Source organism: Zosterops lateralis (genome assembly GCF_965231275.1).
Source record: "Zosterops lateralis genome assembly, chromosome: 8".
NCBI lineage: Eukaryota > Metazoa > Chordata > Aves > Passeriformes > Zosteropidae > Zosterops > Zosterops lateralis.
Window position 1 is genome coordinate 31,972,182 of NC_139768.1, and position 25,457 is coordinate 31,997,638.

Below are 25,457 nucleotides of genomic sequence, written 5' to 3' on the forward strand. Positions count from 1 at the left end.
TTGTGATGAGAACTGGGCTTTCACTGAAATGACCATCTAGAATTGCAACTTGAGAAGAAAGAGAATAAACAGGTCCACAAAACCCAGACTTTCTTGGATATTCCACATGGAATTTCAGGAGGAAATGCTTCACTGAAAGGGTGCTGAGGCCTTGGCAGGGGCTGCCCAGGGAGGTTTGGAGTGCCCGTGGCTGGAGGTGTCCAAGGAAGGGCTGGAGGTGGCACTCAGTGCTCTGGGCTGGGAACAAGGCGGGCATCGGGCACAGCTGGGACTGGATGATCCCAGAGGTCTTTCCAACCCTAATGATTTTATGAACCTATGAATTTCAGGTTTCAAAAGAGTTCTCCCTTGTAAAATTCAAACCACATATCTGTGGGCTGGCAAGCAGCATTCGTCTGCTGGGGGCCACTCTTCAGACAGTCAGGTTGTGGGGTGCTCTGTTCCATTCTTTTTCCAGGAAGTCACCTCTCTCCAGACCATTTCTCCATCCTGTTTTCCCACTGTCCAGGGACGCCTTCCTGCCCTGCTCATATCCTCAGGGGTTCTGAGCACAGAACTCATGTGCTGGCTTTGAGCAACCCTCACAAAGCACCAACATATTCTAGTGCTGAGTGTTACTGGAGTAGAAGAAAAATCATTTAGAGAAACAGCAGCTACAAGAGAGCTCCTTGCTTTATCTCCTCTGTACACAGCTTTTAAACTCCCAGCTACAGCTACAAAGGAGACAGAAGAGACATCCCTGCAGCTGCTGACAGGTAAGTTTATTTGAGCTTCATCACAAGCATTTAAAGATGAAAGAGCACAACGAAGGTGCTGAAAGACAACTGACAGCTTGAGGAGTACGCACTGGTTTTCAAATCGTTTCTGTGATGTAGGGTAATGCTTGTGATCACAGCATTCACTGGGAATTAGATCATCCATTTAGCAGCAAGTTTGCCTGATCAACTGTCTGGGGACTGCAAACACATCAGCAAAACTGCAGAGCTGGAGACAGTGTCTTGGTATTCAGCTGCCTTCCCTGAGAAGCTTCACAGAGACCAAAACATAGGCAGGGAAATCATAACAAAACACTGAGAGCAAGCTGAGTGCTGCCCCTGAATTTGGGAAGCAGCACTAGGGCAGGGCACTCCTGCTGGCACCAGGACTGGGGCAGGGGCAGACACAAGGAGCTGCCTCAGCTAATCTGGACCAGCACCAGCATCCACAAAACACCTGAAGCCACCCCATTAACATATCCTAACAATGACATAGCCTTTGTGCAAAGGCTGTCCCTCACCTTCCTGCCTTTCTGGATGTGCCACGCACAGCTCACAGCGCTCCCCAGCCTGCATCAGCTTTCCAAGGAACTCTCAGCAAAGCTTGGGGAATTTAGTGATGTGTCAGTGTCTGTAGATGGCTGTGAGGATGCTCCACAATGCAGGGAAGGGCAGGGAGGAGCCTGGAGGAGGGAGCATGTTCTGGACAGGAGGATATTTAAACCTGCCTGGATGTAGCTGGGGTACACACACGATTTGAACAGCTGGGACAGTCACACAAGACTCTGGTGATAGAGCAGACATCCTGTGCTGGGACTACAAAATCCCTCAGCACATTCACACCAAGTATTTCACCCACCATTCGCTGTGTATTTATCCCTGCACAGCAAAGTATGTGAGATGTAACTTTTTGTCTTCTTAAGTAGTACAGGAAAATCTGTCAAAACATTTGGTGACAGCCTTTCAACTCCTCACTGGGAACGGGGACAGCAGAGGCAGGGCACACAGGCCAGGAAAAAAAACCTTTTTGTTTTCATGCATCTTGCAAACACAGAGAAAAGCATTTAAGGAGTGAACTGAAACAAAGCATCTTGTCCAAGAATCCAAATGACTGCATTATCTGCTAAACAATAAAACTGCAAAAACGTGGAGTCATTTTAAACAAGTGCATCTCTCATTAAAATAATGAACAAATGAGTCAGTGCTTATCCAGTAACAGATATTTAAAAGAATCACAGAAAAGTTTGGGTTGGAAAGGACCTTAAAGTCCATCCCATTCCACCCCCTGCCATGGGCAAGGACACCTTCCACTATCCCAGGCTGCTCCAAGCCCCAAAGTCCAGCCTGGCCTTGGGCAGTGCCAGGATCCAGGGGCAGCCACAGCTGCTCTGGGCACCCTGTGCCAGGGCCTGCCCACCCTCCCAGGGAACAATTCCTTCCCAATATCCCATCCAGCCCTGCCCTCTGGTACTGGAAAGCCATCCTCCTTGTCACTCCATCCCTTGGAAAGAGTCTCTCTCCATCTTTCTTGTCACCTCCTTCAGGCACTGGAAGGCCACACTGAGGTCACCCCAAAGCTTCTCCTGTCCAGGCTGAACAATCCCAGCTCTCCCAGCAGAGCTGCTCCATCCCTCTGCTCATCCTGGAGCCTCCCCTGGGATCTCTCCAGCAGCTCCAGGTCCCTCCTGTGCTGGGCCCCAGGGCTGGGGCAGCTCTGCAGGTGGGGTCTCACCTGAGCCCAGGGGCAGAGGGTTTAATTCAACACAGGAACAGAGTTTGTTCCAGCCATGTAAGGACTGAGGCTGGGGAAAAACAACTGATTAATAACCCAGCTTCCCAAAAGGCACAAACCCCGGGGTGCTGTCCTCAGTCTGTGGCTCCTGGGATGCAGACCAAGAGGTACCTTAAATCTCTCAGCGTGGTTTGAACACAGCTCTGCTGATTGCAAAGAAAGCAGAGAGCAAAACAAGATTAGAGCTCAGCGAGACAGCGTGCCCCTCGTGAATCCAAATAAACAAGACATTTTGAACTATTTCCAGCATGACTTCAGCACAAAATAACATTTGCACGTCAGTGTAATAGCTGATGTTTTAACTGCCTGCTAAGGGAGCAGTCACGCACTGCAGCCCCGAGTTCAGCGGCGGCTGCTCAGCCTTCAAAGGAAGCAAAAAGAGCAGTGCTGCACTCGAAAGCCTTTCAGAGAAGCACTAAATGTATTTATGATCACTCCACAACCCAAGGAGAACACGGCCTGCCCCATCCCCACATGCCACATCCACATGGGTGGATGATGAGACACTTGAAAGGAGTTGGGATGGCAGCAGCCATCAAATCCCAGCTGAAACAGCTCAGGTTCGAGAGGCAGGAGGAAAAGGAGCCAAGCCAAGGGGCACAGGTCCAGAGGATGCAACACGGGAGGGAAAACCCATTTTCCCTTTGAACCTGTGCAAGGACTGGTGACACACCCTCACGGAAATCCTATTACTGGGGGCTGTGAATCAACCCCGGAGTCATTCAGAGCCAGCCTCGGGACAAAGGAACAGTCAGATGCTAATTCAGGCCACAAAGCTGGAGAGGGAACGTTCCCTCTTTGGATTAAGGATTAATCATCAGCAGGTACAGCCTATTTTCATTAACTGCAGCCATTTCCTGCTAGCACATCCTTTCCATTTTCCAGGAAACACGGGAGCAGCTACATGTCCAAAGGCAAATAAATTAGGAGACAAGAAGGAAATTATCCACAGCATCCAGAACAAGCCAAGCCATTGAATAAGCAGCTAGAAAATCTACGAAAACCCAACTTGATTGATCCAACAAACTGAACACAGGGTATATAAAATCCCTGCTCCAAAATTCCATTAAACCTTTCGTTTTTTCTAAGTGTCAAAGATATCACTGCCCAGAGAGGCTGTGGATGTCCCATGCCTGGCAGTGTCCAAGACCAGGTTGGACAGGGCCTGAAGCACCCTGGGACGGTGGAAGGTGTCCCTGCCCATGGCAAGGGGTGGGATGAGATGGGCTTTAAGGTCCCTTCCAACCCAAAACATTCCATGATTCTACATTATTTTCCTTGGAGTCCTCCCTCTTTTCTTAGTGCACTCTCATTCCACTACCAGAGGAGGAGGCAGCAGCACATCAGGCTGGATTCAGGCACTCCTGCAGGATTGCATGGATTCACCCTTCCCTCTTCTTGCTTCTAGAACACAACCTGTGGCTCAGTGTTTGTACCAAAACCACCCAGGCACATCCTGCAGCATCCTCTTAACATCCCCACTTCTCTGGGATAGTTTTGATGAATTCATCCAGAAAAAGTTGGCAGGAATCATCAAACCATTTAGGTTGGAAAAGACCTCCAAGACCACTGAGTCCAACCTCCTCAGTCAGCAGCATTTCCAAGCTCAGGATTGCGGCAAAACAAACCAAAGGTGTCATTAAAGAGCCAATGTCACAATGAAAGTCTGGCCTACAGAGGACACAGAGAAACTCAACACAATCCATAAATTCCCCTCAAGGTGCTTTTACATGCACAAGACAACATCCAGAAACCAGCAACCACTTCTAACAAAGATTATTTGAAATTCACAGAGTGTTGAGCTTTTGTGGTCAATGGATTTTTGAGTTTGTGGGATATTTTTTTGGTGGTGGTGTTTTGCTCATTTTGTATTTAAACATCTGCTCTAGCCAACTGTTGCCCACTTAACTGGGAGATCTCACTGAGTGTTCTGCACTGGAATTTACTGTTAACCGTTCCACGCCCTTGCTGTATTCACACACAATTCTATTCCTCAGCAAACAACTTAAGCAGGAATATTTTCAAAAGACATATACTCTCTTCCCATGGAACTAAATTTGGTAGATATGAGCACACCTGGCTGTAACAAGCTGGAACAAAAATCACAGAGTCACAGAAACTGAGTTCCAGGCATAAACCCCTGCTTTCCACTGCTTTAAATAGTCCCTGTTAGACTGTGATTACACAGCAATCAGCGTTTGCTTTGCTCTCTGAGCCCAGGGTTTCTCCTTCATAGCCACTGAAATTCAAGTTTTAAACAGAATTCAGCAAGCAGCTCTGTCAAGCACATTCCGTGCCAAGCTGGAGGATGAGTATATTTATATAACAAAAGGCTTCCTGGATTATTTTAAGGCTCAAGTTCTGCACAGGGAACAATTGACGAAAGGGATGTTTTTCTTTTGTTTAAAAAAATAATACTCGTACCAAGAAGAAAAAAAAGCCATTGAAGAGACAGCAGTGCTTTGATATTCCACTGTGAGATCCCTGGATCACAGCACGTGCTCTCTGACCCCATGAGTACAGAGCCTGAGTTGTCACAGATTGAGATAAATACAGGAAAAACCAGAGGTCACAGACACCAAGGCACCTGCAGGTGAATATCTGCACATAAATGACAAGCTGTGCCATAGAATCACAGAATTATTTTAGGCTGGAAAATCCCTCCCAGCCCAGGGAGTCTCAGCTGTGCCCAATGCCCACCTTGTCCCCAGCCCAGAGCACTGAGTGCCACCTCCAGCCCTTCCTTGGACACCTCCAGCCATGGGCACTCCAAACCTCCCTGGGCAGCCCCTGCCAAGGCCTCAGCACCCTTTCCATGGGCAAATTCCTGCTGCTGTCCAAGCTGAGCCTCCCCTGGCACAGCTTGAGGCCCTTTCCCCTTGTCCTGTCCCTGTTCCCTGGCAGCAGAGCCCGACCCCCCCTGGCTGTCCCCTCCTGTCAGGGACTTGTGCAGAGCCACAAGGTCCCCCCTGAGCCTCCTTTTCTCCAGGCTCAGCCCCTTTCCCAGCTCCCTCAGCCTCTCTTGGGGCTCCAGCCCCTTCCCCAGCTCCCTTCCCTTCCCTGGACACGCTCCAGCCCCTCCAGGGCTCTCTGGTCAGGAGAACTGGACACAGCCCTGGAGGTCCCTCAGCAGGGCCAAGCCCTACCCTGGGCAAAGGGAACAACCCAATAAACACAGACCCAGGCACACCTGGTGTGAATCTTTTCCCTTTAGCACAGAGCAGAGCAGCTTCCTGCACTGCACCTGTTGATGTCCAACCCCCATTAAAGCTGCATTAAACTTTAAGTAATAGATTCCTGCATTATTCATCACAGCTGTGTATTGGATGCAGAGCAAACAGAAGCTGAATCAATACAGTGACAGGAGCTGCGGGTGTCTGCTCCAAGTGTCTCCTGCTCCCAGTATTGATGGACTTGAAGAAGAGGTGGGGAAAGCAGGAATTTTTCACAACTGCTGTGAAAAAGCCTTGATATTACAGTTTGCCCAGAACAGCTGTGACATAGAGGCAGCTTTCAGAGAACAACAACTGCCAAAAGCTACTCATAATTCACCTGACCTGTGACATGCAAAAAAAATAATTTCTCTCAATTTCACCAGCCTTGGTGTTCGGTCACAGCACTTTTCTCAGGATTTCTGGTGGTATTTCTTACAAATTCTGTGGAAAAGCCACTGAACAGCTTAATTATACAGCCTTTGAGATCCAGAAAGATGCAGTATTGTGACAGGCACAGTAGAGAGACTAAACCTAAACTTTCCAAAGACAAATGTGCTCAGGGCACCTGCAGGGAGATTTCATCTGGATTAGGAAGAATCACCACTGAAAGCTGCTTTTCTGCTCTGTCTCCCACCACAGCCTCTCACAGTCAGCCAGTTAAGGCTCACTAATATTCCAGAACATTTTTGGGATAAAGGCAAAAGGTTTCCCAGGTAGCAATGGGAGGTATGAGAGACTTGGTTTGCTCAAGATGCTGGACATAAACAAGTAACAGCTTTTAGAACACTCTTTCTCAGAATCTTTCCACCCAAAACTCCACTTTTATTTTCTGATTCACACTACACCTCCCCTCTAGCTCTTCAATCAGTCACGGAGCTTTCCAGCATGGATCAAACCCAACAAAACCACAACAAATCTTATGAGATGACTTTCAGCAAATCCTCACACAGCTTCAAAGGATTACTGAAAGACAAAAACACAATTACAAGCAGCAATAAAAGGCATACACCCCATTTATTCTCTCTTTGCAGGTCATTTATCTATGTCAAAGCCAGAGCTGGGAACAGAATACAGGTATTCCAGCCCCCATTCTGTCTGTCTACACAATATATCATTCCAGTTTCCACAGCCAGAAGCAAAGATTTCCTTAAAAGCAGAGTTTTGGGAACATTTATCCACAATCTACATCTTCAGATTTGGCTCTCAGTCATCCTTCCCTGGAAGCAGGCAGAAGGAACTGATCTAAGAGATCTTCCAGCTGTCCTTCCCTAAGATTTTACAATTTAATACTGGAGTTAGATGGTTTTTAAAATATCCAAAATGTCCAAAACAAGAAACTTGCCCCAATTCAGGTCACCGTAAACAAGATACTGAATGAATACACCACTCCAAAACACATGCTTGAAAATGCAAAATGCAAGATGCACTGACCTACCTGAAATTGCTTTTCTAGCCAGAGCACTCGATGCATCAGGTTAGAAGCTCATTTTGAAGAGTAGAGTCAAATTCAGACCTGCTGCTGGCAGCTTCTCACATAGTCATGAGAGTCACTGTTAACAAAACACCAAACAAATAAAAATAAGGACATTTAAGAGGCAGAGCTAACAGCAAGCCTTCATTAAAGCATCAGGAGTTGTTCCAGTGTGAAGATGACCGCAAGCCCTAACAAGAGCTGGCATATACAGGAAAGGCCATGCTAACACAGAAACCAGGATGGTTTGGGTTGGAAGGGACCTCAAAGCTCAGCTCATTCCACCTCTGCCATGCGCAGGGACACCTTCCACTATCCCAAGTTGCTCCAAGCCCCATCTAACCTGGCCTTGGACACTTCCAGAGATGGAGCAGCTGCATTTTAAAAATAGTATTTCCCACAAGACTCAGAAAGAAAGAATATCCTTGTGTCCAAACAGGCCTAGATGAGGTTTGGAGGAGACCACCACCCCCAGAACAACGTGGGTTTCCTGCTGTGAGAAATGAGCTGCTGACCACCCTCCTACACCCAGAGCACCTTTTCTTAACTACAAGAGCAATCCAGAAACGTCATGGGATACACATTGCTCTGTGGAGCCCCAACTAAAGAAATAAACCTCCATGTCTTCTTTGAAGGGAGTTGCTGAAGTGACCCCGGCTCTGAACTCAGCATTACACAAGGAGTCACGAGGGGGAACAAAGGAGGAAGGCTGGAAGCCTTTTCTGATAGTCTCCAAGATAACCAGGATCATTTAGGAGAGAGAGGAAGAACCAAAGAGAACCAAATCCAAAATGCTCGTGGCCAAAATCCTCAGGTGGCAGCACCCAGGGAGCAGGTTTCTCCCCATCCCTGTGCCCACCTCTTGCACAGCCAGAGAGCCAACAGCAACACACAAACCACTCATCCTGCCCTGGGAAGCAAACCTACTCTTCATCCCATCCCTCCAGCCTCCAAGGGAGACAAAACCAGGGTGGAGATTCGGAGTAGAACCAGCCCTGTGCCCCAGAGGGCTCTTCCAATTCAGCTCAGATAATGGAAAACCAGAGGTCTCCCTGCTCCATTCACATTAGTTAGAAAACTGCAATTCATACATTTCCACTCCAATACAAGTTGGGGAGGAAGGGGGGATAAATAAATCCCATTTTGCTTGCTGAAGCAGCACCAAACCCAAGGAGCTGTCTTCGAGGAAACAAGCAGCTGGAAGCCTGGTAATTCTGCTTTCTTGGGACTCCTTTTTAGCTACATTTAGGATTGCTTGGAAATGCCTTTTGAATTTTTACACTGCCTCACCTGCAGGAGTTATACACCTGAGAGCTGCAGGGAAGGGTACACCAGGCACCTCCACCTGCAGGCCAGAAGGATCCCCTGTGCCACAGGCTGGAAGTCAAACAGCTTTTGTCCATGTGGACAGAGCCATGGGAAAGCCAGGGCAAGCCTTGCCAGCCTCCTGTAGAACCATGAGAGGTGTCACCCATCCCAAGAAGGTTGTTTCCATGAGTTATCTCACAAGAGCAGCCCTCCTAAACTTAGCACACTCCCTTATCTGCAGTTTCCTGAGCTCCTAAAAGCTGCCCCAGCGCTGAGAGCCTGCCCCAGGAGGAAGCCAGGCCAGGGAAAGCTCCACACACTGCCTGCCCCCTCTCCCAGGCATGATAGCTCCCCTGGAGCCCAGAGCATAAAGTGGCGCTCAGACACAAACACACATTTTTGACGAGCGAGTTGTGAATCAGCAGCATTTGCTGTGATCACCATGAGAATCCTGAGATGTTCCCTCCCAGCTGCCTCCAGAACAGGGCACACAGAGCCTGCAAGGACACGTTTCCTGCCACATCCAGAATTCTTTCTGGGCTGGTGGAAAGACAGGAGGGGCGATTCAGAGCGACACTTTGGGTACTAGCAGCTATGCTGACAGCAGGACTGCGTGGCAAGGTCTGATCAGAGCTCTTTCCTGTCTGTCCTGTGGCACACACAGCACTTTCTTGTGTTGTGTGCCGAGCTCTAACACTGCTAATACACTTCTCAGAAAACAGGAGGTCCATCTTCCCCAAATCAGTGAGCCTGTATGCCAAACTCCTCCCTTCCCCTGAGGGAGACCCTTCTGCTTGCAGAGCACTGGGGGATGAGCTGCAGGTTCAGGGCCCCGTTTCCCTAAACTCAGAATCCCTGTGGAAAGGGTTCAGCTCCTGGAGTTGCTAAGCGATGCTGAGGGGTGGCACGAGAGCTGAGGGGTGGCACGAGAGCAGTCCACTGCCATTTCAGCATCTAACGTGACAGTGCTCAGCCCTGGCTGTGCCACCCCTTGCTCTGACAGGAACAGCGTTTCCTTTGTGCAGGAGCACCTGCTGAGAAGAAATTCGGGAGGTTTTGATGCTGTGAAGATTAATGAGTGAAGTCACCACCAGCCTTGTTCTCCGTGGCACAACACGGCTCAGAACCACCAGGCAATAGGACTCAACGACCTCCAGAGCCCTGCTGGCTTATCCCCAGAATATTCCCCATTTCCCAGCACCTGATATAACACTGTCCCCAGCACAGCCTGCAGCAGGCTCAGAGTGGGAGCTCCATCTGTGATTGGTGTATCTGGAGATGTTACAGCCAGTGGAGACCTACAGGATTCCCAGAGAGAGTACCTGATTTATCTTATTAATATTCAGATGTTTTCCAGGTGAAGGCTACTGTCTTTACTACCATATGTAGAATTACAAGCAAATCAGGATTTAGCAGAGTTAAGTGGCCACATCTGAGTGCTGAGGGCCACTTTTGAAGACTTTACAGAACTCCTTGTGCTGTTCATCAGCAAAGCTTTTGGAGTTCAGGATTCTCCTGTGTCTTTTCCTTCCCACTTCCCACATCCACACAAGCAGCACCTTGGCAAAAGGAGCAAGAGTAGGCTCTTCTCTTACTTTCTTATTCCATTTAACCAGCAAGGATCAGGAATGTCTGTGAGAGCTGGATTAACCAGCTGAAGACTGCTGCTTGGAAAAGGCACCTCTAAGACTAGAGCAGCATCTTTGTTTCACACCCTGGCATGGGGTATTTCCACATTTCATGCCTTTTTTTGCATCCTTTTGCCAGTACTCAAGTACTCTTTAAAATACTCTGGAGAAATTCAACCTAAATAGATCACTCACACAAGTTCACCAACCCAGTTTGCTTGTGGATTGAAGAAATCAAATTAATTGATTTAGAGACAACATAAGGGATTTTTGAGAGGACGTTTAGCTGATGTCTAAGATGTCATTTTAATCCTCCTCACAGTTAATTCTTCGAGCATAGGGAGCCAGTAAAATTTGTGGCACAGCCCTTAGACAGAAAAACATCTCCACAGGCGTGCTAATCACAGAACTATTTTGCAAATTGCTCCTAATCTACAGTTGCTTGTCTCTGCTCTCTTCCTGCAGAGACAATAAAATCATCCAGCTAATGGCAATGTGAAAGGGAAGGAATGATCCTCATTTGGTTTAAGTAGACAGATCTGCACTAGGGAACCACTAAATAGTGCAGTGATGAACTCAGGAGACAGCCCAGAAACATCCCTGCCATCTTTTGGGCATGCAAAGCTGGTAGGAGACCTGCCAGCACACTGCAAACTCATTCCTAGTGTCCCAAAAAGGGAAAAAATTGTTACTACAATCAATAGCAACATAATTATGTGAATTAGTAGGATTTGTTCATGGGATTGTTTTTGGTGTTTTTTTTAGATCTTGCAGTATCATGGTCACCTGAATACACCTGACCTCTGCAGCAGGAGACTCTTTCCCTGTTTCCAAAATAATCATTCCTGTTTCCAGACCTCCTCCCCCACCTTATTGTTGCTCATCCCTCCAAAAAACACCTTCCAGGGCACATCTCTCCCCACAAACCTGGCCCCAGTGTTGCTATGACTCTTCTCACCCTTCAGGGAGCCAAGTGCCCCAGAGACACGTGGAAATCTTGGCCCTTCGTGGATGCCTGGACACTGAGAAGTGACTTGGTACACATTAATATTTTCAACTGTCCCCAAAGGGTGAGATGCTCAGAACTCCCCAGATTCATCTAAAAATACTTCAAAGAGAAAAAGCAAAGATTGGTTAATTCTAAGAAAGCAAGTTATGACTAGGTCAGGAAACATTAATAACACGAAACACACTAAACTACTCACAGTTGAGGCCTTGTCAGGGTGTTCACAGCCAGACCCATCAAGATAAAAACACAGCGTCAGATCATTTAGACATGTTAGGGATCAGGAATTCAGAGAATGACCAGAGTTATGGACTGCAATGACATCAGAGAAGTTTCCTGTTGTCCATCACCAACAGGAACCACTTCATATTGCTTCTTACACTGCTTAATTTTACCAATCAAACTGGTGTTTGGCATTTTATGAACCATTTTCCAGTGACTGGTACTTATTCTGCTTTTGCAGGAGGATGGGATGAAAGCTGAGGACTCCATGACAATCTTGGTCTACAGGCTCCTGCTAAAGAGATGGAGACAGAAATGGTTCACCTTGACCATTTCCGAGAATGGTTGGTAGAGAATGTCAGAATTCCCACTGTACTTAAATCCATGACTTCACTGCCAAAAGCCTCCCTGTCAAGTTATCCACTGATTCAGAAACCAGCCACAGCAGTTTAAACTTAGCTCTTCCCATTTTGCAATTGCCTTGAAACAACAGGATCTCAGACATATCCCACCTTTTAACAGGCAATAACTGAGACTCAGCCACTGCACAGACAGAAATCGCAATAATTGCTTCAGAAAAAAAGTCTTAGTGGATCAGAGAGTTGAGAAACCGTAAGATTTCTGGTTTTTTAACATCAGAACAATTCCCAAGAGGATGAGACTTCCCTAAGTGGAACATGACTCCTGCAGAGCAGTGGTGTGATGGCCTGAGAAGGAGGAGAGAGACCAGGATGGCTGCTGGTGCTTCCCTGCAGATCCCAAAGGGAGGATGGGCAGAGTGGAGAGACAGAGTAATTTACAGCCTGCAGAGACTACAGCAAAGGAGCAGGGCACCAGCCCAGATCTGCTGGCTGCTCTTGCAGCCACAGCAGGGTTAAGAGCATTAGTCCAGACTCAGGGGAACACGATCCTGAGCTGGTGACTGAATGTCTCCTTTGTCGGCCGCCCTGCATCACCACAGGCACGGAGCTCTCACTCCAAGGACACATGGAGCATGGCCAACTGCACAACTCCACAAGGATGCTCTGCTTCTCCTGGGCAGGGAGGCCAGGGGATACTTCTCAGGACAGCTATAAACAACCATGAAGCACCCTGAGAGCTCCACTGAAGTGGGAGAACACGCACCTAAACACATTCTGCTCAAGTGGCAAATACCTCACCATGTGGCCAAGCAGTTTTCTGTGGGCCTGATATTTCTGGATCTGAAAGATTTTAGCCTGCTAGCAGCTGCTAACTTTTTCCCAAGGAAAAATTTCTCAAGAAGGCTTCTTCTCAAAACAATCTTGGCAAACAACTTTCCTTTCTCAAAACAATCTTTCTCCAGGTGGTGTTTGCTGTTTCTCTGGTTTAACCAATGGGATTAGAAAGGTGTCATCCCTATTCCCCAATCATATTAAGTCTGTATGGGAACACCTTGTAAAAGGTAGTTAGAATTAGACAATAAAGCCTTCTTTCTATGCTCTTTGCCTTCTGAAATATTTGGAGTCTCTCATCTTTCTTTTGTGTCCTACAACGACAGTTTTCCCCAAGTTACTGCAGCAGTTAAAAGATCTGAATATAAAAAATGTGCTGCTGGCAATTAAATTCATAAAGGAGGCTTCTCTGAGCTGTTAATATATCATTCCATCCATATGTGGGTCTCATCTAAAGTGAAGATTTGCACGATAATTGTACTGATATCAGACCAGCAAACTTCCAGGCATGCAGCACATGGGCAGTTGTCCCATTTTAACCTTTGCAATTCACCTTCTTGCCCAGGAAAACTCCATCAAAGAAAGGCTGAAAAATGGGAAAAGGGGAACTACGGCCCCCATGGCACCTCCGGGAAGGAGTCAGTACACCCAAGACACCCAGGCACGACTTTCTGCAGATTGCCTTTGGTGCTGCCAACACGCAATGAAAAGTGAGGGGTTTGCCTTCCACTATAACAACCCTCAAAGTCAGTCACCCTGAACTTTAGGGTTTTTATTTCCTTTATAGCCTCCTACAACAGAAAAACCCGAAACAAGCAAAAACACAGAGAAGAAGTAAAAAAAGCCACTACCCAAACCCTAACCCTCAAAGCTGTAGCAGTTAAATCAATGTTTAGGAGCAGCTAAACCGCCTGGTACCAGAGAAGGCTCTGCCTGAGGCTTTGGCTACTTTCAGCTCCAGGAGCTTCCTGAGCATGGATTTAGTAACCCTTTGGGAATCTCTCATCTCAAAAGCTGCTCAGCTCCCCCACACTCCCTGCAACTTGATGCCACTGAAACTCTTTGTTTGTCCAAAACACTCCCTGGCAAGGAGTCAGACATATCCCTACAGAGAGGAGCCTACGTGCCACTGCCCACTCCTTGGGATTCCAGTTCCTGCCCCATCCCACCTTTCCTAGTCAGAGGGGGTGCAAAGAAATCCTTGTTTCCTTGTTTTTCCCAGGCCATGCCTAGGAGAGTTTGCTCTCTCACAGACACCAGGTTGGGAAAAACCCTTCCCCTCTGCAATAACATGTAGGAGAGACTTTGGAACTTCTTCAGTGTAAAATAACAAATACCAGAAATGTGTGTCTCCTCTGGAAGCAAAGCAGACTTTATCTCAGTAGGTTCCTCCATGATTCCTAAGATTCCAAACTACAATTTTCCAGCACATTTCTAGCTGCTCCTACTTACTTATCCAGCAATATCCAGTGGAAATCTGGGGGAGAAAAACTGCCTGCAGACTGTTCCATAAATAAAAAATAATCTGGTTCTGGGTGCCAGTAATTTTTCATACAATAAATTGCTTGGAATGTGATATGCCAATCAAAATTAACATTTAGATACGACACATTGCCCTACTCCATCCCACTCCTGGCCATCAACTCTGTTAGAAGTCCTTGTTCCCACTGCACTTTTCCCCATGGCTGCATTCCACTCCGGGGGTAAAGGCTGCCTGTAAGCACTTTAAACAGTATGTGAAATGCTTTGTTTATCCAAAAATATTTTAGCTCTGAGAAACGTTAAAGCAAGATGTAGATTTCAGCATTTGCACAGCAAAGAACTGCAACTCCTATAGATACTGCCAGAAACTTTTTTCCTTAAGGCTTTCCAGCTAGGAAAGACTATTTTGCTAAAGCAAAGCTACAAACAAAAAGCGTAATTTCTTAGTAATGGGCTGCAAAGGGTTGTTACAGCAAGGTTGAGGATGAAGCAAGGCTGTCATTTCTGTCTTGCTCACTTTTTTCAGAGCAGATAATTGATCAAGCAGTAGGAAAAACCTGAGGGTGCAGCAGGGAAACCCAAAACTTATGGGGTCTTCCCCAGTAAGCAGCTCCAGAAAACCACTATCAAAATAGAGGGCATTTCCCTGCAGCCTGGCTCACAATTTCCCTCGCAGGAGTGAAATCCAGCCAGCCTGCAGATCACCTGCTCTCCTCCAGTCTTAAAATACAACTTAAAACCTTAAAATACAACTTTGCCCCAAGCATTCAGCAAGGCTGCTGTTTAAGACAAGAGGAATCAACCACAGTGATCACCAGAGGCAAAAGCACGACAGTCAAACAACAATGACAATTCATCTCATCCCAGTTATCCCAGAGGAGCAGCACTGGAAAACAGGAATATTAAGAATGTTATTGCCTAAAAGCAACAAAGCAGCCACTCATTTTCCAGCTCAAAGCTCCTCCCATTCCCTCTTTAAAGGTTGCTGTAGACACGTTCCCTGTTTCAGCAGAGGAAATAAAATGTGCTGGGCCCTGTTGCCAAGGCTAGGCTACTGAGCCTGGGGAATTCTTTTGGAGAGGGCAGGGGACAGTTATCTCCCATTCTACTGGGTCTGGAGCTGCTATCAATTAGTGCATTGCGCTGTGCTGTCTCCTTATCTAGCTCTACAGGCTCCCTATCCCAGAGCTCCAGGTCCATGTTTCTCTTGGGATATGGTTTTGCTCTTTTCCCCTGCCAGGGAACTCCCAACCACCAGCTGGTTCTGCACCAGTTCCTTACATCCATAAACTGCCTAATTAATCAATGGACTTAATCTCTTTCTACTGCAAAAGTAGAATTAACCAAGTAAAAACAGAAAAAAAACCCCACATGGACCTTCACTTACTCCTACTGCCTTCCAAGCTGGAATTTGCCTGGTGTCATTTTAAACCAGACTTTATCTCCCATTTTTTTTTCTTACACCTGGAAGAAAAGTAGTTACATCAGGCATGCTAAGTGCCAAAATTAGCTTGTTTGCCTAAGTGCAACACATCAACCGAACTGCAACACTTTCTGAGGTACAGACTACTAAATCAGCAAGTCACACAAGATCCTCAAAGCTTAGTTTAAGGGAGGGGAAAGAACTGTCCTACACCTCTGAGAGCACTGGAGGGGCAGAAAGACAGGCTTGTCATACACCAAAAGGCTCACACAGCACCGCCAGGTTTCACAAGGCCCCATCACCTTTCAAAAGGAGATCCCTCTCCCTTTTTGCCCAAAGATACACTTTCCAAACCTGTGGGGAGAGGATGCCTAATTCTGAAACACATGAAAGTCGTCATGCAAGAGGCACCAGAACTGGGGCCTGCTGCCAGCTGAAACACAGATTTCAGCCCTAACTGCCAAAGCACAAATAGCAACAGGTAAAGCTGCCCTGTACCAAAGAATTTAATGTCACCACTAAAGTAGACAAAGAGGCTGGAATACAAAAGTGACCTTCAGGCCTCACTGTCCACTCCATTTCTTCTCCAAACACCAGTGAAATGACACAACTGTCCCAGTTAGTCCAATGAAGTCATCAGTCTACCACAGGCAGAGCAAAGCCCACTGCAGTGCCCTTTAAGTGGTTTCAATTGGTGACAAAGCAGTTCATGGCCATCGCACCTGAGACCTTTCCAAGCCACTGCAGAGCATGGCAGCACAGCAAACGAATCTGTTCCCTTTCAGAGAAATACAAGGGTTGCCCTCACCTCAGGGAAACTGTAACAACCTTTCTGCCCTCTCCAAATCCTCGATTTTTTTTTAATTTGGGGTCTGGATAAACAGCAGGCCAGAGAGCAGAGGAGCATTAGCTCAGTCCCAGTTGAGCGATGACAGCCTGCACTGCTCAGCCCCAGCTGGAGTTCCCTAACCAGCAGAAAGTCTCTCAGCACAGGGCACACACACAGAACAATGAAACCTGAAATCAGCGGTGCTGTCTCATTTCCCACTCCTCTGCACAACACAATTTATTTTTAGGTCATAACTCCTGATGCAGGATGGAAAGAAAGGATGGGCACAGGCACAACAGCTGCAAGCTAACTCGGGAACACCAGGAATGAGACATTCCCACTTGATGGTTTGTTAAAACAGCTACACTTTCACCTCATGCTGAGTATTTCTGGAGCCAAGATTTGTACTGGCACATGGATGTCACCTTCTCATGTGGCTTGCCAGCAGACACATGCTGCTTACAGAGCCTGTCACCATCCTAAAACCTGTGCCAGGGGAGAGTCAGGTTGGACATCAGCAGGAATTTCTTCCTGGGAAGGGTGGGCAGGGGCTGCCCAGAGAGGTCACTCAGTGCTCTGGGCTGGTGACAAGGTGGGGATGGGGCACAGCTTGGAATCCCTGGTCTGGGAGGTGTTTTCCAACCTAAATGCACCTGTGAGCCTTGTGAACTACAGGAAATCCTACCTTTTTCTCTCTTGCTCAACAGGGAAAGAACAGGATTGAACAAGCTGGGTCAGGTATGGGGGAGGAATACTGAGCAGGCGACTCCTGAGTGGTGGCTGAGCAAGGAAATCTCTGGTACAAGAACCCAGAAGTCAGTGAAACTCCTTTCCAAGTTACTTGAACCAAAAGCAGTAACCAAACCCAATACACCACAGGTGTACATCAGAGCAGGAGAGTTCCACAGCGAGACTGGGGCACCAAGTCCTGCACAGGGCAGGAAAGCAAAGCTAAGGAAAAATCAGCAAGCACACCTCCCCCTGAAGCAGCTCCTCTTGCTGAAGAGCCCATTTGCACCTCAGACATCAAGCAAGGAAGGGATACACACCTAGGAGTGCCTCCACCAGCCTGAAGCTCTGCTGCAGTTCCTTCCTCCCCTCTCGCACGGCAAGGCTTTTTATTTCTTAAACATATCAAGCACATCTCACAAACCTCTCATAGCCACTTAAAGCCAGGGGTTAAGTGCAGCTAAAGTGAGGCAGCATTTCTCCTGTCACACTAAAATTGTCTTATGTGTTGCTTTTTGCCATCCTGTTGGTGCCACAGCCATGAGAGGGAAGCAGGAGGGAGGTGGACGGCAGCATGTGCAGGTTTTGGCACAGGACACCAAGGCACACTGAATTCCAGGGTGGGTCTGCAGAGCTGGCTCCTGCTCCCAAATTTCACAATCAGAGCCTGTTCCTAGGGTGTCCAGAGGCAGGGGATCTGTTCTCCATGTGCTGGGAGTGTTTTTTTCCCTCCTGGCTGTGAAACACAGCAGGTGAGCAGCAAAGCTCCTGCCAGGACATGGTCCTCAGGGAGGGACCACAGACCTCAAACTCCCAGTGAGGATTTGCCCTCAGCTGCTCCACATATGAAATTCAGCAGGAACATTTTTCTCCTGACACTGACTTGAGTCTCCTGGGAAAAGAGATTCTTCTGGCCACTGCAAAGAAGGAATAAACGAGCCACCTGCACACAAACTCACTGAGGGCAAGGAATTCAAGCCGGGTTTGCAGTTGACTCATTTGCTGCACGTCAAGTTACAAGATGACACCTGTGACAATCAGGTGTGTGTTTAATTAGTCCAGAAAGCAGCTATAAGAGTATCAATTGCTCTGTGTTAACCATCCATACATCCCCAGACTGATGCAAAAGACCTTTAAATCTCAGGAAGAGATTTTTAAACACACTTAGCACCAACATTAACAAGTGGCAGATGACTTGAGGTCATCCCTGAGGGAGAACAGCACAATGTGTCCACAAATAAACCAACTCAACAAAACAAGTACAGCTGAGCCCTAAGGAAGCAAAATAAATTAAATAAAGTGAAACTTCCAGCTACAGAAGTTATGTCAACTTTCAGAGGTTCCCATAGTTTGCAGCAGAAATTTGTTTCACGTGCTGAAAGTTTTTTACCCTCTGTCTTGGCCTCAAAGCCATCAGCTTGGAGAAGGAATTTAACTTGGAAAAGATATTTTCTGGACAATACATCCCTGCTAGGCTACAGTAATTCATTTTTAATCTTGCTTTTCCCAGGCATTGCTGCAACAATCCTCCTGTGCAGCTGAACAAATGGTAAGGGATGGTAATTTCCCAAGCTTTGATGGGTACACAGGTGGAAATTCCATATTAAAAAAAAATATATATCCTTTCAGAGATAGCTCTGGAGAGTGCTCTGGCAGCTAAGGCTCTGCCTTCTTCATGGAAAAAGCCCTTTGGGACAGGCAAACCTAGCCATGCACTCTCAGCATGAGATCTGGCACCTGGCAAAGTCCTATTGGCTATTCTGCAGAGGGCTCTTGGCTGGAATTCCACGGCTTTCCTGGAATTCCATGGCTTTCCCCTCCACCTCCGGAAGCAACAGCTCAATCCTGAGAAGGGCAGTTAGGGAACACACACTTCGAAGAGGATCAGACTGTGATTGCCCTCTGACCCCCCTCAGCACCCTCCACTCCCACCACCCCAACGCTTTCACACTTGGTGTTGCAGCAGTTCTGGTATTTCAGCAGGAGCTGCCTTCCCCTTTTCCTCCTGAACGTTTCTGTGGTAAACTTTGGCACCCAGTTACCAAACTGTGGCTTTTGAAAGACACACAAGTTCCCTGAAAAAACCAAAATACTGGATTGGAATTAGGGAGAGGGAATTCCCGGCTGTGCTCTGCTCCCTTTTTGAAATACTGAGTGAGTCTGAAGGCTGCACCTGCACAGATGTGAGGGATTAATAATCTCTGCCAAACAAGTTTGTGAACAAGAAAAATACAACTGGCTTTTGCACTACTTCCCTTTTTGAGAGGCCACTTCCTGCAAAGTATCCTTCACTCAAGTTTTCCATTAGCTCTGTAAACGCCAAACAGCCTCTTCCAGCTTCAACAGTTCATCAGATGATTTATGAAAGGTGCAAAAACACTACATTGGCAGGAAAGAGAAAAACTGAGCTCCACAAATGTATTTGCAAATTTGACCTGAACAAAGCAACATATTCTCACTAAAAATTAACACAAAATAGGGTGGAAAATTGAGCTGAATCTTCCATAAAATGGGAAAGTGCTGCTGGAGCTGCAGACAAATCCTGTGCTCAGAAGGAAGGAGTCACTATCAGTAGGAAAGACCTTCCCTGGAATGCACAGATGCCTTGTTCAAAAGGGATAACAGGAACACAACACCAAGAGGAGCACTGCATGAAAACACCATAGTCATGACAATAAACAAATGCATTGGAAAATGGTTGTTTGTCCCCATTCCTGTGGAACAGCCCAAACCAGAGATCGTCTGTTTTCAGTTCCCAACATAAACAAGAAATTTAAGCCCCCTTGTCCTTAGAAATATCAGCAGTACAAGATATTCCATTTCTCAGCCAAAGAAACTTTTCTGTTGCAGATTTGAAGAGCCAGTTGGCCTCAGATCTGGCAAAAACGTGGTTTCTGGATCCACCTCCCAAAAACTGGACACACCTCAAAATCAGGAATCTGCTCCATCCCTCTAAGAGTCATCTGCAGTGTCCTGGGGCTCTGGCCAAACAATTAATTCCTCCTAATTTGCTGGAATGGGACAACCCCTAGCTGGAATTGCAGCCAGCTCTCCCTCCCTGCCCTGCCCTTGGGGGGATGCCGATCCCTGACTCCAGCTTCAGGCACGTCTGCTGGGAAGAGCAGACCTTGGAAACGGGATCCTGGCTGCACTTCTGGATGTAAACACACAGTGGGATGGCCTGCAGGGCAAGCAGGTCACAGGGACCCGGCACAGTGACACCTGTGACCTGGGCGGGAACAGCACTGGGACGCCTCCAGTTCCATCCCGGCTCATCACAGCCAGCCTGGGGAGCAGCCAGACACGACCCCTGACACGCAGCAGGATGAGGATCCTCCCTCCCCTCCCCTGCAGGTCTGCTCAGTGTTTTGGTTTTTAAACGAAGGGGAAGGAAGTGTGGCAAAGCATCCTCCCAATCCCCACAACTCACACTTGGAGAGGTGTCCCAAACCTCACAATCCTAAACTTTGAAGCGTATCCCTGGGCCCACAACGCACACTTGGAGGGGTGTCCCTGTCCCCCACAATCCTGCACTTGGAAGTCTGCTCAACAGCCTGACAGGGGAAAGGATGAAAGACAACCTGGATGACACAACCCAGCTGCAAAAAGGGGAGCTGAAGTCCAAAAAGCAGGAGAAGGTTCTGCCCTAATCAGATAGAGCCACATCTTCCTACATAGGATTCAAGATGGACTGACACACGTTGCAAAAGCAGTTTAATTAAGGAAAAAATAAAATATTCTTCATAAACTGTAATACAAAAGAAAAATCCACACATCCCCTGAATTTCTGATGCTGCCCTTACCAAGCCAGGCTTTGTTTATTCTTCAGCACATTAAAAATCCAGTTTATGCTTCAATGACTGAATCACCAGTTGTTACAAACAATCTACATCACTTTCATCCCTTCCATGAAGTTTCTAGGAAATTCATTGCATCTGCACATGACAGGAGAATCCAAGTTTGACAACACTTGCCAGAACAAAATTCCTGCATTTTGAACACAGGGAACAGCACACACCAACAGGGTGGCTGACCTGGCAAAGGCAGCTGGTGCTGAAATGCCAAATTCCCCTCCCCTCTCACCTTACCAAAAAAACCCCAAATGCAGAGCAGGGTTCCCAAAGCAAGGCAGGACTTGGGGCCCACAGGACAGGACCCCAAGAGATGGGGAGATGGGAATGGACACCAGGACATGGCAGTGGACACAGAGGAGGTGGCAGTGGACATGAGGAGGTGGCAGTGGACACAGGGAAGTGGCAGTGGACACAGAGGAGGTGGCACTGGACACAAGGAGGTGGCAGTGGACACAGGGGAGGTGGCACTGGACACAAGGAGGTGGCAGTGGACACAGAGGAGGTGGCACTGGACACAAGGAGGTGGCACTGGGCACAAGGAGGTGGCACTGGGCACAGGGGAGGTGGCACTGGGCACAGGGGAGGTGGCAGTGGATACAGGGGAGGTGGCAGTGGACACGAGGAGGTGGCAGTGGACACAGGGGAGGTGGCAGTGGACACAGGGGAGGTGGCAGTGGGCACAGAGGAACAGCGAGCAGACCAGTCCAGGAAAGCCACAAGGACTGCACCCAGAGGTGATTTCAAAGTGTCTGATTTTAGCTGCATTTCTGAGCCTTGCACAAACCTCCCTCACTTCAGTGACATGAGGCAGCACTAGAGGTGGCAAATTGAACTTGGGAATATTTGCAAAGTCACACTGAGAATACTTGTATTAAACGTTGTGCTTAATACCGTGTCGCTTTGCTGCACATCAACACTTACATGGAGGAATTATTTAAGTACACAGCTCTGTAAGCACCTAAGAAAGTGTCCAGATAAGGAATAGCTCTGCTCCTTCTCCTTCTCTTCCCACTTGTCTGAGACACTGCAGGAACAGTGCTGCCCTCACCCTGCCGCTGTAAATCACAGCAATAAAAACTCCAATTAAAACCAGAAAGGTACTTTGCTCAAGACAATCGGGCAGGACAATCTGTCTTCTAAGGGACTGACTTGAACACTTCATTTTTAAAAAGCACAGCCCAAATAAAATAAGTAGGTTATTAAGCAAGCAGCAGTCACTTCACATAAAGGTCCATGGAGTAATTCACTGCTTTTACGAAAAAGGAAATGTCTTTAAAGGAGACTGGGAAAGGAAACAAATCCTCAGAACCAGAAGATAATACTGCCTACAGAGAAGCCACTACAGAAACCATTCCTCTTTTTATTTATTTTAATTCTTCACCCACTTTTAAGGCTATGAAGACAGCAGGATCAGCATGTCCAGCTCTCCAAATTCTTCACTTTTCACTTTGCAGTGTCTGTGGAAATAAATGGACTTTCTCTCCCTTCCAGCTGAAATTTGTGGGGCCTCTTCCATGACCATCAACAACACAAAGACAAAAGGGTGAAAGAACACTACACCACCGTTTCCAACAGTGAGTAGCACTAACTGAACAGGGAACAGTCTGGTGTGCAAATGTTGCACCGGAATACACCCCACAGGCTGCACTGGGCTCTATCCCAACTATCCTAATTCAGGACAGCACTGGCAAGCAAGCAAGCCTGAGCATTTCCAGCTGTCTGCACACATCCTGTCACTGCACTGGCTATTCACCACCAGCAAATCTCCTCCAGTTATTTCCAAAAGCAATACTCACTTCAGTTCAGTCTACTGCAGACCCTCAGCTGCCTCTCCTTTTTAAATAAAAATAAAACTCAAGAATACTTCAGTCCCGAACACAAAGTTTGTTGACACAGCTGACAGAGTCACTGCAGAAGTTACTCCACTTTAGGGGTGCAGAAAATGTCATCAATGCTTTGCATGACCCAGACCTGAAAGAAGCCCGTTACTGGTACTCCCTGTGCTGCTCTTTCCCTCAGTGGTTTTATTTCCCTCTTGATAAGGCCTCACCCTGCCAGGCAAACCACAGAGCATGTCTCCAAAACCTCATGGAACACCCTTTAACACTGGAAACTGGGAAAATGAAGACAAGGTGAGGGAAGAAAAAACAGCTCTTAGACAACCACAAATTAAATCAGCCCAGAAAGTTCGCTTTGAACAGACATACCCCAACCTTGGGTTTCTCTGGGGATGAAATCTGAATGTGAAAGCAGAGATTCAGTGATAGGGATCAGAGGTTACAGCTCTGAGGTGCTCACTCCTCCCCTGGGTGCCAAGTGTGAAGGCTCTGCCTGCCCCAAGCCACCCTGCCACCACAAGCACTCCCTCACAGAGGAGCACACCAGCGACAACCAGGCTGGGAAATTCAACAAGCCCTTCTCCAGTGAACACAGAATTGTGGAATGGTCCCATCCTGGGTTGAAAGGGAAATTCAAGCTCATCTCTGATGAGCTTTGCACACACAGGGAGCCCAGAGTTTGGAATCTGCACTTTGCAAAGGTTGGGAGCTCTGTGTCCCCACAGCTGTCTGTGTCAGAACACGTCTCCAAGCCCCCTCTGCAAGGGGCCAGGGTGTGTCTGCACAAATACAGAGCTCCCACCCCATAACACTCGTGCTGAAAAGTGCAGCAAGGCAGAGGCAGCCAAAGCTTTATCCACATCACAATTACTGGGAAGCTTAGAACAGAAGGGCCAAGTTCTCCCTGGGTTATTATCCCATGCCTGGGTTATTATCCAATCTTCAAATAAACACAAGTCATTAATTTATTAGCATGACATCACATCCTGCAGGCTGAATTTCAAAACACAGCCATGACAGTGGAACCACGTGAAGAAACACAGCATTCTTTAGGATTTCCAGTCTGTTTTCCAACCTTTTACCTTAGAAAGACCTAAATGGATGTCCTGGACATGGAAACAAGATCCCCAGGGAGTCAACAAACAAAATACAAAACAATCTATGAAGTCAACCACCATTTTGTAGAGTGGACAATTATTTTAAATATTTGCTCATATCCAACTGCAAATAGGCAGCATGGAAGCACAATTACAGTGTGAGGGGGATTACAAAGTTAAGAGGTTAAAGGAGATTGTTTGCATTAAGTACAATATTAGCAAAGGAGAAATCTAATAGGAAGAAACATAAAAGGGTTTTGGACTGGCAGACACTCAATAAAGTGGTCAAGGAAAGTTCCCTGCAGACAATTATAAATGATGCTGCTCAATTCACTTGTGCCCTGATGAACCATGAGTTAAGGAGCAGCAGTCCAAAGTTAAAATAGTTAAGGAGTAGTTCATTAAGAACATCAACTCAGCTGGCCAGGCACAGGGAAGAAAGGCTAATGGCCTTTAATGCATCAATCTGGTGCACCTGTATCCAATATCATCTGGCTCTCAGGTTCCTCCCTCTCCTCCCTTGGCACCGAATCAAGCTTTCAAAGTATCTCTCCCCACACCAGGTGGGAACTCCTCTCCCCAGAGCAGCTCCTCTCCTTCCTTGCAAATTTTCAAACCTCAACAGGACCCTGAAAACCCTGACATTTCTTTGGGGTTAGTCCTGCTCAGAGGAGGAAGCAATATAGACTTGCCTGTGATTGTCATCTCCACAGGTGTTCTCCCAGCCACTTACACTTCCTGAACCCATGGCTGAACTCTGGCATTCCTTCTCAAAACCCCTGTAATTCTTGGATACAAGACACGTGGCTGAATGGGTCTGTGTCTTCTCAGCATGCTCATTTTCTTGCAAGCAAAGGAATTCTGAACAAATCATCAGAACTCAAATAATCCCCTTCTGATAGATGTGCTTAGGGCCCTGTTTTTGTTTTTAAAATGGCCTTTGATAACTCATCTATTTATGGTTTGAAGGGGAGAAAAAATGAATTAGGAAATTGCACAGGCACAAAAACAAAGGCAATACCTGACAAAGAGTTTTGTTAATTTGTGGGTAATTGCTCATTACTGCAAAATAAGTTTTTTGCAGTGTTTTATGGAGAGTAGGTAAGAACCTCCAGCCCATTAGTGACTATAGCTTTTGGCAAAGGTTTAGCTTCTCCCAGGATGGAGATCACCCATAAAACCACAATTCCATTAAATATAGATCCTGACATCCCAAAAGTACCTGGGGAAAGGGAACAACATGTTCTGTTGAGCCATTTAACAGGATCTTCACGTGCTCCCACTCACCCTCTTCTGTCCACTCCTGCCCTGTTCACAGCTCTGCTTTGGACATCACCTTCCCCCCACTGCCTCTACTGAGCACCCCAAACTTCAGCACTTCAGAACGTGGGTGTTCCTCTCTCTTCCTGTGAGTCTGGTTTACTTTCTTATTCCACTAAAAATATTTCTTATTCCACTTTCTTATTCCACTAAAAACACCCAACATCCACAGGCCACTGGCACCCCCTGCAAGGGGCAAAGCTCACCCTGAGCTCCCCAATCACCCACAAGTGCTGGATTTTCCCTCCCGGTTAAAGCAAGTGAGTTTTGAGCCTTGATGCATCACGGAATCCCA

The 25,457-nt window shown here is 47.2% G+C and overlaps 1 protein-coding gene across 1 annotated transcript in view; it reads right to left on the reverse strand.

Moving 5' to 3' along the window:
- The window catches only part of SGMS1 (sphingomyelin synthase 1), an 88,494-nt gene that overhangs the window by 57,178 nt on the left and 5,859 nt on the right, over positions 1-25,457 (reverse strand). The window contains exon 2 of the mRNA XM_083866890.1: positions 7,198-7,312. The gene's annotated coding sequence lies outside the window, so the exon portion shown is untranslated. The remainder of the gene's footprint in view (positions 1-7,197; positions 7,313-25,457) is intronic.